The following is a 12921-nucleotide window of genomic DNA, read 5'->3' on the forward strand; positions in this document are numbered from 1 at the left end:
ATCAGCATGTGCAGTTGTGCACCTGGGTATTTTCGTGTGGTTAAAGTTTATTGCCCTTGATTTAGTAAAAATTTACAATTTCAACTTATGTCGCACGTAACTCAAAAAGCATTTGTCTGGATATATTTAATATTTTTAGATTTATTGCTTTTGTGTCCCACATATCTCAAAAAGTATTTAGCACATGTAGCCTAAATATATTTGACCTAAAGTCATAAGATTGGCAAAACAGTGGAGTGTGGGGCACCCGTGTCCTATGGACACATTTCTAGCTTATCGTTGCTTTAAAATGCTTTGTAAAGTGTAAAATCGAGGGTGAACAAATAACAGCCGCCCCTATCGAGTGTTTATTGGCAGTTTAACACCGGTTTTTTCTTCTTTGTCTATAGTGACAAAATCACGTGGAGTCTCGTTACCACCTCGAGCTATGTAAGCTTAATACTGACTTTATTGAGGAACTCACATAATATAATTCTGTCAATAAATAAAGTAATAAACTTACACAGATATAATGATATTTTTGTCACATTCCAAAAATAAAACCTGTTTAAAGTAAAACATAACATTTTTTATTGACGCGCCTATAGTATAACGCCAACATTTAGCGTGTCTTAAGGCTACATGTTTGTATAACGCATATGACATCATATCAAAATATATGCACGTCCTTGCAATATTATTTTTACGGAGTCGCGAAAGCGGCACGTTTTTTTTGATAAATAGAGGGTATTGAATGAGTGTAAGTTCAATACTGAATTTATTGCACGAGTTGAATAAAATTATATTATGCGAGCCTCTGGCGAGCATAATATTATTTTATTCAACGAATGCAATAAATTCAGTAATGAACTTACACGAATTTAATATTCTATTTATCACAAATAAAAAAATAAAGACCGTTTAAGGTGAAATAAGAGTCGTATTATATTGACGCGCCTAAAGTATTACGCTAACATTTAGCGCGTTTTACACTATGTTTCTATAACGCTAATGACGTCACGTCAAAATATATGCACGGCCGTGCAATACCATATTAACGGAGTCGCAAAATCGGCACGAGTGTGTGATAAAGCCATTTAATAGTAAGAGTATGTCGATTGCGTGAAATATGGAATATATTTTAAGAAACATGATAAAATGCCACATATTTTCACAAGCCGAAATGGCGAGTAAAGATATGTGGCATTTTCTCATGTTGAGTGAAAATTTATACCATATTTCACGAATAACAAAATAATAACTTTTTTACCTAATTTCATTATCAAAGAAAAATGGTTACGAGCCGCCTTGCTTGCTACGGAACTGCAAATATACAGCGCGCAGTAATATATAGTGATTTTTATCGATATATGCGTCACGCGGTTCAATACACATAAAATTATTGTGTATTTAATTTCATTTTATGTTTTTCAAACAAAATACAGAGTATTAATGGCGAAATAAATGTGAAATTGAATCGGTTTGCGACATGGAAATAGCGGTCTTGTTTTTATTGTTTTTGCACGCGCTGTTTGGTGCTACATTGTGACGTCACGTGAACAACTCTTTAAACGTCAGTACAATGGTTATGACTGAATAAGAAAATTAATATTGGGGTTCGGATTAATTTTCTTAGTTAAAGGATTTTCTATCATTTACGATAGTTTTCAAAACAAAATTCAACATAAAGTTGTTTTTAATTGATCTTTTTTTTCCCCAAAGAAAATGGCGAAAGAAGTCCCTGAAAATAAATATGAGTTTTGACTCCGCCCACTTTCGTATTTATATTTCATATTTCTTTTAAACGAAAATGAAATATATTTGACTGATATAGCACCATAAAATTAAATAAAAAAGCGATATTGCACTAGTTCATAACACTCTGACGTGACGTCATTTGCGTTATATAAAAACATACAGTAGCGTTAAAGTTACACTATAGGCTCGTCATAAATTTTTTTTTAACAGTTTACCGTTCTTATTTTATTATGTGACAACTAGAATAATTTGAAATAAGGTGCTACCTATGGCGCGGAAAGCTCTTATTGATTAAGATTTGATACTTTAATATCAAACATTACATGTTTATCATACATGTATACAAGATCTTTAATACACTTGTTACTATATAAAGTAACAAAATTGCCCATGATTTCAACTGATTATGAGTGTCACGTGGCCTATTATGAGTTTGCGGCCCGGGGCAGAGAACTTGTTATCATCCCGCAGAACTAATGCACGTGCACAAACTGAAACAATGACGTCAGATTTTACGTCATCAAACAGTTAACTGTAAAAGTGAAAGTAGGTTTTTAGCACGAATCGATTTTATTATGAGAGCTTAAGCGTATTTCGTACAAACACAGTTTTTTTTAAACTAGATCTATTGAAATTTAAAGAAATAAAACGATAATACGACAAATTGATTCTGAAAAAAATATGAAAATAATACTTGCTTCTAGATTCTAGTGTACTTTGTACACATAAAAAGTAAACAACTCTGTAGACGTAACTGTACAGTACGGTAGAAGTACAGACAGGAATTTCAACGAAAGAAATATCAAAGTATTTCTTTTAGAAAAATGCTACTATTAGATCTACCAAGTGTATTAAAGACATTAATACACGTCATAGTTGTGCCAGAAAGCGATAATCGGCCCTGAAATGAATTATGCCCTCGGGCTGAAGCCCTCGGGGCCATTATTCATTTTACTGGTCGATTATCACCTTCCGGCCCTTCTCTGCCGTGTATTAATCTCTTATTCTTGCACTTCGAAAATAAGTAAAATTAAATTGTGTACCTTAAACAGAAACGAATGAATTGAACGAATTCAACCTAACACCGGAGTTCTCCGAATATTTCCGAAATCCTCCGAACTTCTCACAGTTATTTGAGTGGGTACACTCTGTGAGCACGACAGCCACGTAATTTGGAAAATCCCGTCCACCATGTTAATCTCTAAGCACAGTTGTTGTTTTTACGTTATATTTATTTTAAATGTGTTGTATCAAAATGGATATGTAAAAGTTAAGTTTTTATGTTTATAATAGTAACTGCAGTTCTTAAAAATGATAAGCATGATTATTTTCTGATTAATATATGACATACTTTTACCAGAAGTGTTATTTGGAATGCGTCTTCTAGCAATAGTCTCAATTATGTAGACGCTCAAAAGCACCCTGATATCTATATTAAGCTCACAAGGATTTCAAAATGACTTCGCCCAATTTACTAAGGATTTTTCTCAAACTAGTTAGATAATATGAATAAGGCAAGGCCTCAAAGCGAGCTCTTTGACAGAATTTATAGTAAATTATAATTTGAAGCCATTGGGGGCTTCACATTTTATGTTTTGAATACTATTAGAAATGCACACTTTTGGCCGCACAATCACTCAACACCATATTTTACATTTTCCGTTTTATAACTACAATTCGGTATTTTATGCACTGCTTCTTTTCATTGTGGTTTCCTGTCCTATTATGGTTCCCATAGAAGTGCGCAGGATACCAGTCTACGCATCCGTTTTCTTTCAAAAATTCTCGGCTCTTATCGTTATATTGTAGTTCGGAAAGTTGCGACTGGTCAATAACCCATAATTTTGCAGCACGTCCGGCGAATGTTATTAAAACCATCACTATCTAGCAGATACTCGCGTTACCGTTAAGCTTGCTTTGCGAGCAGGCCTGCTCTTCGAGCTCGCTATAATCTTCATTGATTGTAATGTGATTTTATAAATAATATATCCAAACAGTTATTTAATCGCTCAATAACATCACTGTGTGGATTTCTGATGCGATATCATCACCGATTTGGAGATATTATTTCGATTCTAACACGAAATCAAGAAATAAATGCTGTCATGCATGATATTAAGCTAAATTGCGCCTGATTTGTTTCTGTACTTATTTTCAGTGCGTCGTATTTTAGTGGTTACGTCATATGTATAATGATTACGTCACATCGTCATGTGTAAATATAGTCAATATGAAACGTCACAATGTTGATTCAATACTAAATTTATTGAACTCGTTGAATAAAACAATATTTTGCTCACCAGAGGCTCGCATAATATGATTTTATACAACTCCTTCAATATATTTAAGAAATAATTTATCCCAAACAGTGATTTTATCGCTCAATAACATCACTGTTTGGAGATCGGATGCGACGAATTATATCCCGAGGACGTAGCCCGAGTGATATAATGATGCGCATCCGAACGACAAACAGTGATGTTATCAAGCTATAAAATCACCGATTTGGATATATTATTTCGATTCTAACACGACATCAACACATAAATGCTGCTGTACCTGATATTAAGCAAAATTGCGCCTGATTTGTTTCCGTACTTATTTTCAGCGCGTCACATTTTTTAGTGGTTACGTCACGTGTATAATGATTACGTCACATATAGAGGATATTGAATGAGTGTAGGTTTAATACTAAATTTATTGAACGAGTTGAATAAAATGATATTGGCGAGCATAATATTGTTTAATTCAACGAGTTCAATAAATTTAGTATTGAATCTACACGAATATAATATTCTATTTATCACATATTATTATTATATGAAATAAGAACGGTAAACTGTTATCAAGAGTCTTTTTTTTTTGACGAGCCTTTAGTGTAACGCTCACATTTGCGCGCTTTAACGCCATGTTTATAGCGCAAATGACGTGACGTCAAAGTGTTATTACACTAGTGTAATATCGTCTAGTGTAATATCGTTTTTATTAAATGGCTTTATTACACTCCTGCGCCGCGGTTTATGTGATAAATCTAAATATAGAACGTCAAGCAGTGACTTTATAGCATAATAACACACTCTTTCGGTTCTTCTATGTTCAATAGGGTATGTAAGTCTCGTCATGTGACTTGCGAGATTTCACGATATTTTGCACTTCCGGGTACAAACAAATATCAACAACATTGCTTATCTATATTGGGTAATACTTGTATGCCGGTGGGAAAGTAAAACTTACATGGAAAAGCAAATGATATGTGGAAATTGGCAGAGTTTTTTGTTTTGTAACGAAATGCAAATGGTTTCATCTTGTGAACAAGTATCAATGAAAGACAGCTTCGTATAATCTTCAGGTGGGTGTGTCATTTCAAATTCAGTTTATCCCAATAAATGTTGTCATATTTTCATTTCCATGTAAATCTAATAAATTTGTTTTTTGATACAACATCATTCGCATCTTACACCAGACTGGTGAATTTGATTTCATCAATTTTCTATAGCGCTACCTGATTATCTCTCAGAAGTATATAATGTTTAGAAATTTCGGACAGCGCATATTTCGGATAAACGTTTCAATATGATTATCAGTGTGTTTTAGTTGAATATATTTTCTTCCAACTGAAAATATTATTTATTTATAATTATTATCTTTATAAAGCACAAACAGTCAAGCTGTATATAACCAATTTAAATTGTCATAAAATTCAATGAAATATTTTGCTCCTGTAGATATTTTGACTGAGGACAGTGGTGAGATGAAAGACGTCAGTATCCATTGTAAATACACATGCATGCTCTGCTGTAAAATCGTTTTGGTAAGAAATATATACTTAAAGCTACTTAAACTACATTAATGAAAAATAAATATTATTGTATAACATATAATGTTCTCGTTTTTGTAAATAATTACAGTGTAGCTAAATAAACAAACAGTATGGCATATGTAGTTAATTCATGTTAAATACTGTTTAAAGTATTTTTCTCAAGTAAGTGGGTCATATTTTTTAGTTAAATCATGTTCAGTAAATGGTTAAAAGAACTTAGTCACTATCACATTTTTTAAAGATCAGTTGTCAAAGCAAATCTACAAAAACTAGGACACCAAGAAGTGTTTCTTCCTTTTCAACATTATTTTCTATTCATGACAATATGATAATGATTGAAATTTATAGCTGACCAATTATTATTGCTTTCAACTCATGATTAATTTTCTTTATATACAGGTATGTGATTTCATGGTTGGATCTTGAGTACTTGTCATGGCTCTTGATTTATTTTGGAGTGTTCACCATCAGATTAGAAATCAAATAGTGATACCACCAGGCATAGTTGAAAGGAAATGTCCATACACAGTCTTGGAGTACAAAGTGGTAGAGACATGGCAGTCCATTACATATTTTGACTGAATTAAAGCTTCTTAAAGCTCCATGTCTTGTGTAAACTGTCTGACTGAATGTTTGTATTCTAATAAAAACTAAGGTTGAAGACACTTCAAAGATATATGTCAGTGTAAAAATGTTAAACAAAATATCTGTCTTTGTTAGAAATAAATAACCTGTCTTTATTAGAAATAAATAACATGTCATTTGTAACTTTGTATTAACTTAATTATTCAAAGATAATTTATCTTCTGCAAATGGCTGCCCAAAACAGTTTCAACCAGGCATCATGTAGTTTCAAAACAGTTAAGATAAATTTGTTATAAATAGACTTGTAAATTGACAAGAATTAAAAAGATAAATGTTTAGCATTAAAATGTTTCTATCTTGATTGAGTTTCATTTCATATTATCACCATGATCACTGCAATTGTAAAAGTAATGTAATCTTTAACCATTATTTAAATATCATAAAAATCATCTCAAAGGAAAACTTGTTTCTGAGGCAAGATGTGTAAAATTCCTTCCAGTTATAGCCTTTCACTGCTCTTAGAGAAGCCATGATTTGCATTGTACATGGCAGGTAGTAATACCAGAGTAAACAATATTAATGCAATTCATCTGTGTTGAGTATTCTGCAGCAAAACACTAGCTTGCTAGCCCTTGTAAGCCCAAGTCTCTCTCTTAATTGAAGAAGACTTGCAATTCTGCATTCCTTGAAGATTTTAGTGTCAGAGGGGTAGTTATTACATACCATATACTTCTTTGGGTTTCAAATTACCTGTTTTATAATGTATTGAACCTGTTGACATTTGACCAAAAGTGAATTATCTATACAATACATGCAAAACTTAGGGTTTGCACTTCATACAAAACAATTACATCACTGATACATTAATATACCAATTGGAACTGTTTCAAAATTGTCAATGTTTCAAAAAAACAACAAAAAAACAACAACACACAATGCTTTTAACTTTTGTCCATGTACATTTGTGTAAATGTAGTCATTGAAGAGCTGTCAAGAACTTTTCATCAATATTATTTAGATAGTGTCTGTTTCGATTTCAGGACAGACAAAATTCAAATGACATGCATAGTATTTAATATAGTCAATGCTTGCATATTCAAGCAATCTAGCCATTGCTGTTAGAGAATTAAAGTACACAGTGACACTTATTTTGCAGATGAACTCTTATGATCTTTATCTTTACACAATTTATAGTGCACGGCTTAGCATATATATCACACTGATTTTCCTGTGGAAGAAAAACTTCAGGAAAGCACTTGCAATTATTATTAGTTATTTGGACAATGTAACTTTACACTGTGAAGGTCTACTGATACAAGAATAAGAGTATTTCCTTTTACAAATGTAAAGACTTTGAAAATTAACATGAACAAATTATCAAGTTATAAATCATATTCTAATTGAAAAATGTTCAGCTTGATATCAAAGCTTTGATTGCAAATTTGTGAGCTTATCAATGATTACCTCACAATATTAGTAGTAGATGATATATAATATTTTTGCTAATCTTTACTTCATAGTCATTTAATGTCCATAATGTCATATGACTCTACTGTGATTCCATGAAAAAACCTTATCTCTGGTGTGTTATCAGCTTTGGTATATATAGAGTATCTAGTTTTAATACTTAAAACTGCAATTATATGTGGATATTTTACTCTGTTTATATCATTGTGACATTAACATGTTAACAAGATCATAGTGTTAAACACCATAAAATCATACTCTTTATACATTAAGATTTTTGTGCTGGATGTCATTCATCTTCTTCAGGAAAGTACATTTGACTATTTTCAGTGGCTTATATTAAACTAATATTTCACTGTAACTGTGTGTTCTCTGATATCATTCTCAAATTAAGGAACTGGAAGATGGTAGTTGCAATAAAGGTCTTCATGGACAAATCCTCCTTCATCTTTTCCCTTTTTATCTGCAGAATGAAAAATCAATAAATATGTTGTTACAAGTGTAAGACACTAGAAATGATATTTACATTACATTTAATAAGCTGGTCATGATTGACAGAAAAATTTCATATTTGAAGTAAATAAACATTAAAGATAAACAACAACACATAAAATATAACAGTCAAAAATATTGATCTTCTTGAATGTGAAACATGACTATTTTTAATGTTTTATTTACTTATCAATTATCATGCAGTGAAATCCAAAAGTTATTAAATTATAATAATATATTTTGATAATTGTTTATCTTTCCGATCTCAACTAAAAAATAATCAATTATTTTACATGTATTTACCTTTGGTGTATAGATATTTCAGGATCATAGGCAGTGCAAACAGTTGATTAATGGTACATATTGAACAACTGTATATTCTATACTTGTCATATACCTCCTTGTCTATACATCTGAAATGGTTTAATCAAATATTATATTTTTCAATTCAATCATTATTTGCTAGGTACCATATTAACATGTATATATAATTGAAAAAGGAACAAGAAAAAAATGGAAAGGAAAAAATATCCGCATTACTGTGCAATGTCCGAATTTTGTATAACTTTAATATACACTAGAATTAAAGTGTTTCTCCATTGTTTATTTCAATAAGTTAAAATGGTTTGAATTAATTTCTCACATCAGTAGTTTTAAAACAATACTAAAAGCTAAACAACTAGAATTCACTACCTTGACAAAACATCCGAAACAATTGTCACTATCCGAAAATAAACTAGTTTTATTAAACTCTATAAATCCCTCGTTTTTCCGTCAGATAATTGACCTACCTGCATTTTTTGACCCGCGCTATCCATTCCTTCAAATCTGAAGAGGACCGAAACAAATTTAACTTCTATATCCCTCGAGTTCTTCGGGTTACCTATATGCGTAACGGTAAAAAAGTCTGCCGATGTACCCGGAAGTGGTAAATCGAAAGTGAAAGTAAACGAGATTTACGGGCCCTATAGGGAAAATACGGGTTGTGTTAGAATTAGTATTAAACTACACTAATTCAATATCCTCTATTTCTTTTTAGATTGTGACTATGGAGATAAACAGTCATATTGTGTAGAAATGACATTACAACTGTGTCGAAATAACTTAGAAACTTGCTGTAAAACATGCCAAGATATACGATTAGATATTCCAGGTAAGACAAATTTCACTTTTTTCCTATTTTGTATTTACGTTTAACCTTTCTATAACGTACTGTTTTAAGCTATGTTAAGATGTCTGTAATTAGTAGGATACTTGTCTGTATAAAATTGCAAAGTTCCTCAATCAACAATAGTGTTTGAAACTTTCTAAAAAAATAGGATTACATATTCTCTAAAAAAAGGTTCAAACACTTGACACAACGTATCATCACCTTAGTGCTGAAACGGATTAACTCCAATTGATATAAAAAGACAGTTAACCTCTTGTTTCACTGATGTGACGTGTTGTGACAGCATTCTTTGTATTGTAAACATCAAATTGAATAAGTGTAAGTTTATAATTTATTGAACGAGTTAATTGTATAAAATTTTATTATATACTTGAGAATATTGAGAATTATTTAATTTTACCCATGAAATATGGTGCTATATCAGTCAAATATATTTCATATTTTTTAAAAATAAATATGAAATATAAATATGAAAGTTGGCGGAGTCAAAAATCATATTTATTTAAATGGACTTCTTTCGCAATTTTGTTCGAAAAATCTGATAAATACAAAACAACTTTTTGTTGAATTTCGTTTTGAAAACTATCTAGAATGATAGAAAATGGTCTAACTAAGAAAATTAATCCGAACACCAATATCTTTAATTCAGTCATTTACACTGTACAGACGTTTTTAGAGTTGTTTATGTGACGTCACAATTTAGCGCTATATATCGCGTGCAAAACAAGACAATAATTATATTACTGCGCGCTGTACAATTGCAGTTGTGTAGCAAGCAAGGGGGCCGTGCGTAACCATTTTTCTTTGATAATGAAATTAAATAAAAAGGTTATTTTTTTTCGCATTTTATCATGTTTCGTGAAAATATATTCCATATTTCACTTAAACGAAAAAATATCCTCTTAATATTGATGAAATAAAATGTGCCTTTCATTTTCCATATTTTCACTGTGAAAAAAATATGTTTGACTGTGAAGAAATGTTCAGGTTTTTTTATTGGTGTCTTGCTGGAACACGTTTTTTTTCTAAATTCTGTCAGAATACAAAATTCAAGGGAAAGTCTTTCAAATTGTAATGCCAGAAGAGCAAAATGTATATAATAAACAGATAATTCAAGTTTTTCCTATTTTCATCTTGTGGGAGGAAAACAATCTTACTGACGTGATGTCGTAAATGACGTCACGTTGTATTATTATTTGGCACACTTTCCATTTACCATTAGGTTAAAATGTCTTTTTAAACGTTTCTTTGCATATAATTAAAAGACATTTGTTTAGTTCAGTGTAAGATCTGAATATATGTCACCGAATGAGTACCAAAAAGTATATTTCACGGTTGGCGCAGCCATGAGTGACATACATATATGAAATTATCGTGTTCACGAAAATAATCATCATATTTCACTCGTGGCTACCGCCACTGAGGAAATTTTTATTTTCATAACACTCCTGTTTCTATATAAAAAAAACTTGAATATCCTCTATATATAATATTAAACTAGCCTCTGGCAAGCATTATATCATTTTATTCACTTTATTTTATTCAACGAGTTCAATAGATTAAGTAATGAACTTACACGAATTTAATATTCTATTTATCATATACCAAAAATAAAGATCGTTCGGAGTGAAAAAGAATCAGTTTTCATTGACAGGCCTTTATTAGTAAAACGCTAACGTTTTAGTGCGCGTCTTAACTCTATGATTATGTAATGAAAATGACGTCACGTCAAAATATTTGCACATGTTTACCATTAGAAATAATTACATATATCCATATTTGTGTCCTCTCATTTAAGGTAATGTAAATATTCTCGTATAATCATTCAATATAAATAAACGTTACAGAACAAAATGTTAATTTTATCTATATTTTTCGGACTTGAGCAAAGCTCCTTGTTCCCAAAAGAAAGAAGAAAAAAAGATTACAATACATAATCTAAACGCAAATACATGTAAGCAGATCTTACAATCGTCACATTAAAATATATGCTCGGATTCAACTCGTATTTATTCAACTCGTTCGATAAATTCAGTATTGAACTTACACTCAGCAAATATCATCCATTTTTCACATCCTAATGCCGCGTTTGCGACAAGTTGTGAATAAACTTTACAAGTGAAATGTTAACTAGTGTTATTGAAAATTGCTATAGAGTTTAAAAAGATATTATGGGTAAATCAAGGTATTATGTTTCGTTGACTATTGTTTATTTCAGGTTGTCCTTGGGGTGATGAATATACTGACTGTACTCAGAGTCATTGCACCACTGATTTTTCGAAATGTTGCCAAACCTGTGCCGCAACTAATACAGCTTTAACGACAGCCGCTACTTCTCATTATCGACACCAGTTAACCTTTACCTTACGACAGCCGACTACGACATCGACTTCTAGTAAACCTTTACCGACAGCCGCAACTTCTACGACATCGACTAATAAACCTTTATCGACAGCCGCTACTTCTACCACAGCGGCAGACTCTCCTTCAGCAACGGGAACTATTAAAACTACAGCAAAAACTGCTGATACTACTACCACGACCAGTGAGCCTGCCGCAGGAATTTCTACAAAAAATACAGTCATTATATTGAATTTCATCATACATCATGTAATTATATGTTTATTCAATGGTATCTGAACATTTTGTATTTAGATCTATAATAAACATCTATAATGAAAAATATTTTTTGTTTAGAGGATATTTGTTTAGTTCAGTGTGAGATCGGAATTTCCTACATATCAGACAGGATTATCTACCGTTTACACCGGTGCTAGAAAACTCTGTCTTACACCCCCTATGTAAGACAAGTCGCGTGCTTTTAATGACGTCATTGCCACGCGCTTTTTATGAATGAATTGCGTTCTTAGGATGACGTCATTTTACCGTTATGAATATAGTTGTAATTTCATACGCTACTATAAGAAAAAAGTGCGTAATGAGAATGTCAGTTTTCATAATTTCTGTTCTGAAAATAATTAATATGTAATATGCATGAAAAAGACTCAAACATTGGCTGTCAGTACAGACGGGAATATCTAGCTCTCGGGTAACTGTTTAGCGGAAACTCGGCAGAGCCTCGTTACCGCCGTAACAGTTACCCTCGAGCTAGATTTTCCGGTCTGTACCGGCAGCCAGTGTAAGATTCTTATAATATTTCACCGAGTGAGCATCAAAAGGAATATTTTACGAGTGGCGCAGCCACGAGTTAAATATGAACTTTTGGTGTTCACAAGGTGAAATATATTTCATTATTTAATTTTACCCATGAAATATGGTGCTATATCAGTCAAATATATTTCATATTTTTTAAAAATAAATATGAAAGTGGGCGGAGTCAAAACTCATATTTATTTTAATGGACTTCTTTCGCCATTTTTTTTGAAAAATCTGATGAATACGAAACAACTTTTTCTTGAATATTGTTTTGAATACTATCTAGCATGATAGAAAATGGTCTAACTAAGAAAATTAAACCGAACACCAATATCTTTAATACAGTAATTAACGCTGTACAGACGTTTGAAGAGTTGTTTACATGACGTCACAATGTAGCGCCAAACAGCGCGTGCTTACGCACAAAAAAACTGCGCGCTGTACAATTGCAGTTGGTAGCAAGCAAGGGGATTCTTTACCATTTTCTTTGATA

The 12921-nt window shown here is 31.8% G+C and overlaps 2 long non-coding RNA genes across 3 annotated transcripts; one reads left to right on the top strand and one right to left on the bottom strand.

Moving 5' to 3' along the window:
* Positions 1 to 4630: 4630 nt before the first annotated feature.
* LOC132736644 (uncharacterized) lies at positions 4631 to 6311 on the top strand. Of its 2 annotated transcripts, XR_009626603.1 has the most exons (3): positions 4631 to 5086; positions 5463 to 5548; positions 5957 to 6311. It is a non-coding gene; the product is annotated as an uncharacterized LOC132736644 (long non-coding RNA). The 2 variants fall into 2 exon arrangements; XR_009626602.1 differs by lacking the exon at positions 4631 to 5086 and having other exon boundaries at positions 5097 to 5548.
* A 770-nt stretch (positions 6312 to 7081) lies between these two features.
* LOC132736645 (uncharacterized) lies at positions 7082 to 9032 on the bottom strand. The gene is made up of 3 exons (XR_009626604.1): positions 8893 to 9032; positions 8405 to 8514; positions 7082 to 8072 (listed from the first exon to the last, which is right to left on the bottom strand). It is a non-coding gene; the product is annotated as an uncharacterized LOC132736645 (long non-coding RNA).
* Positions 9033 to 12921: the final 3889 nt, after the last annotated feature.

The sequence above is a fragment of the Ruditapes philippinarum genome, unplaced genomic scaffold (genome assembly GCF_026571515.1).
Source record: "Ruditapes philippinarum isolate M1 unplaced genomic scaffold, ASM2657151v2 ctg4180_1_1_1_1, whole genome shotgun sequence".
In the NCBI taxonomy this organism is placed as follows: Eukaryota; Metazoa; Mollusca; class Bivalvia; order Venerida; family Veneridae; genus Ruditapes; species Ruditapes philippinarum.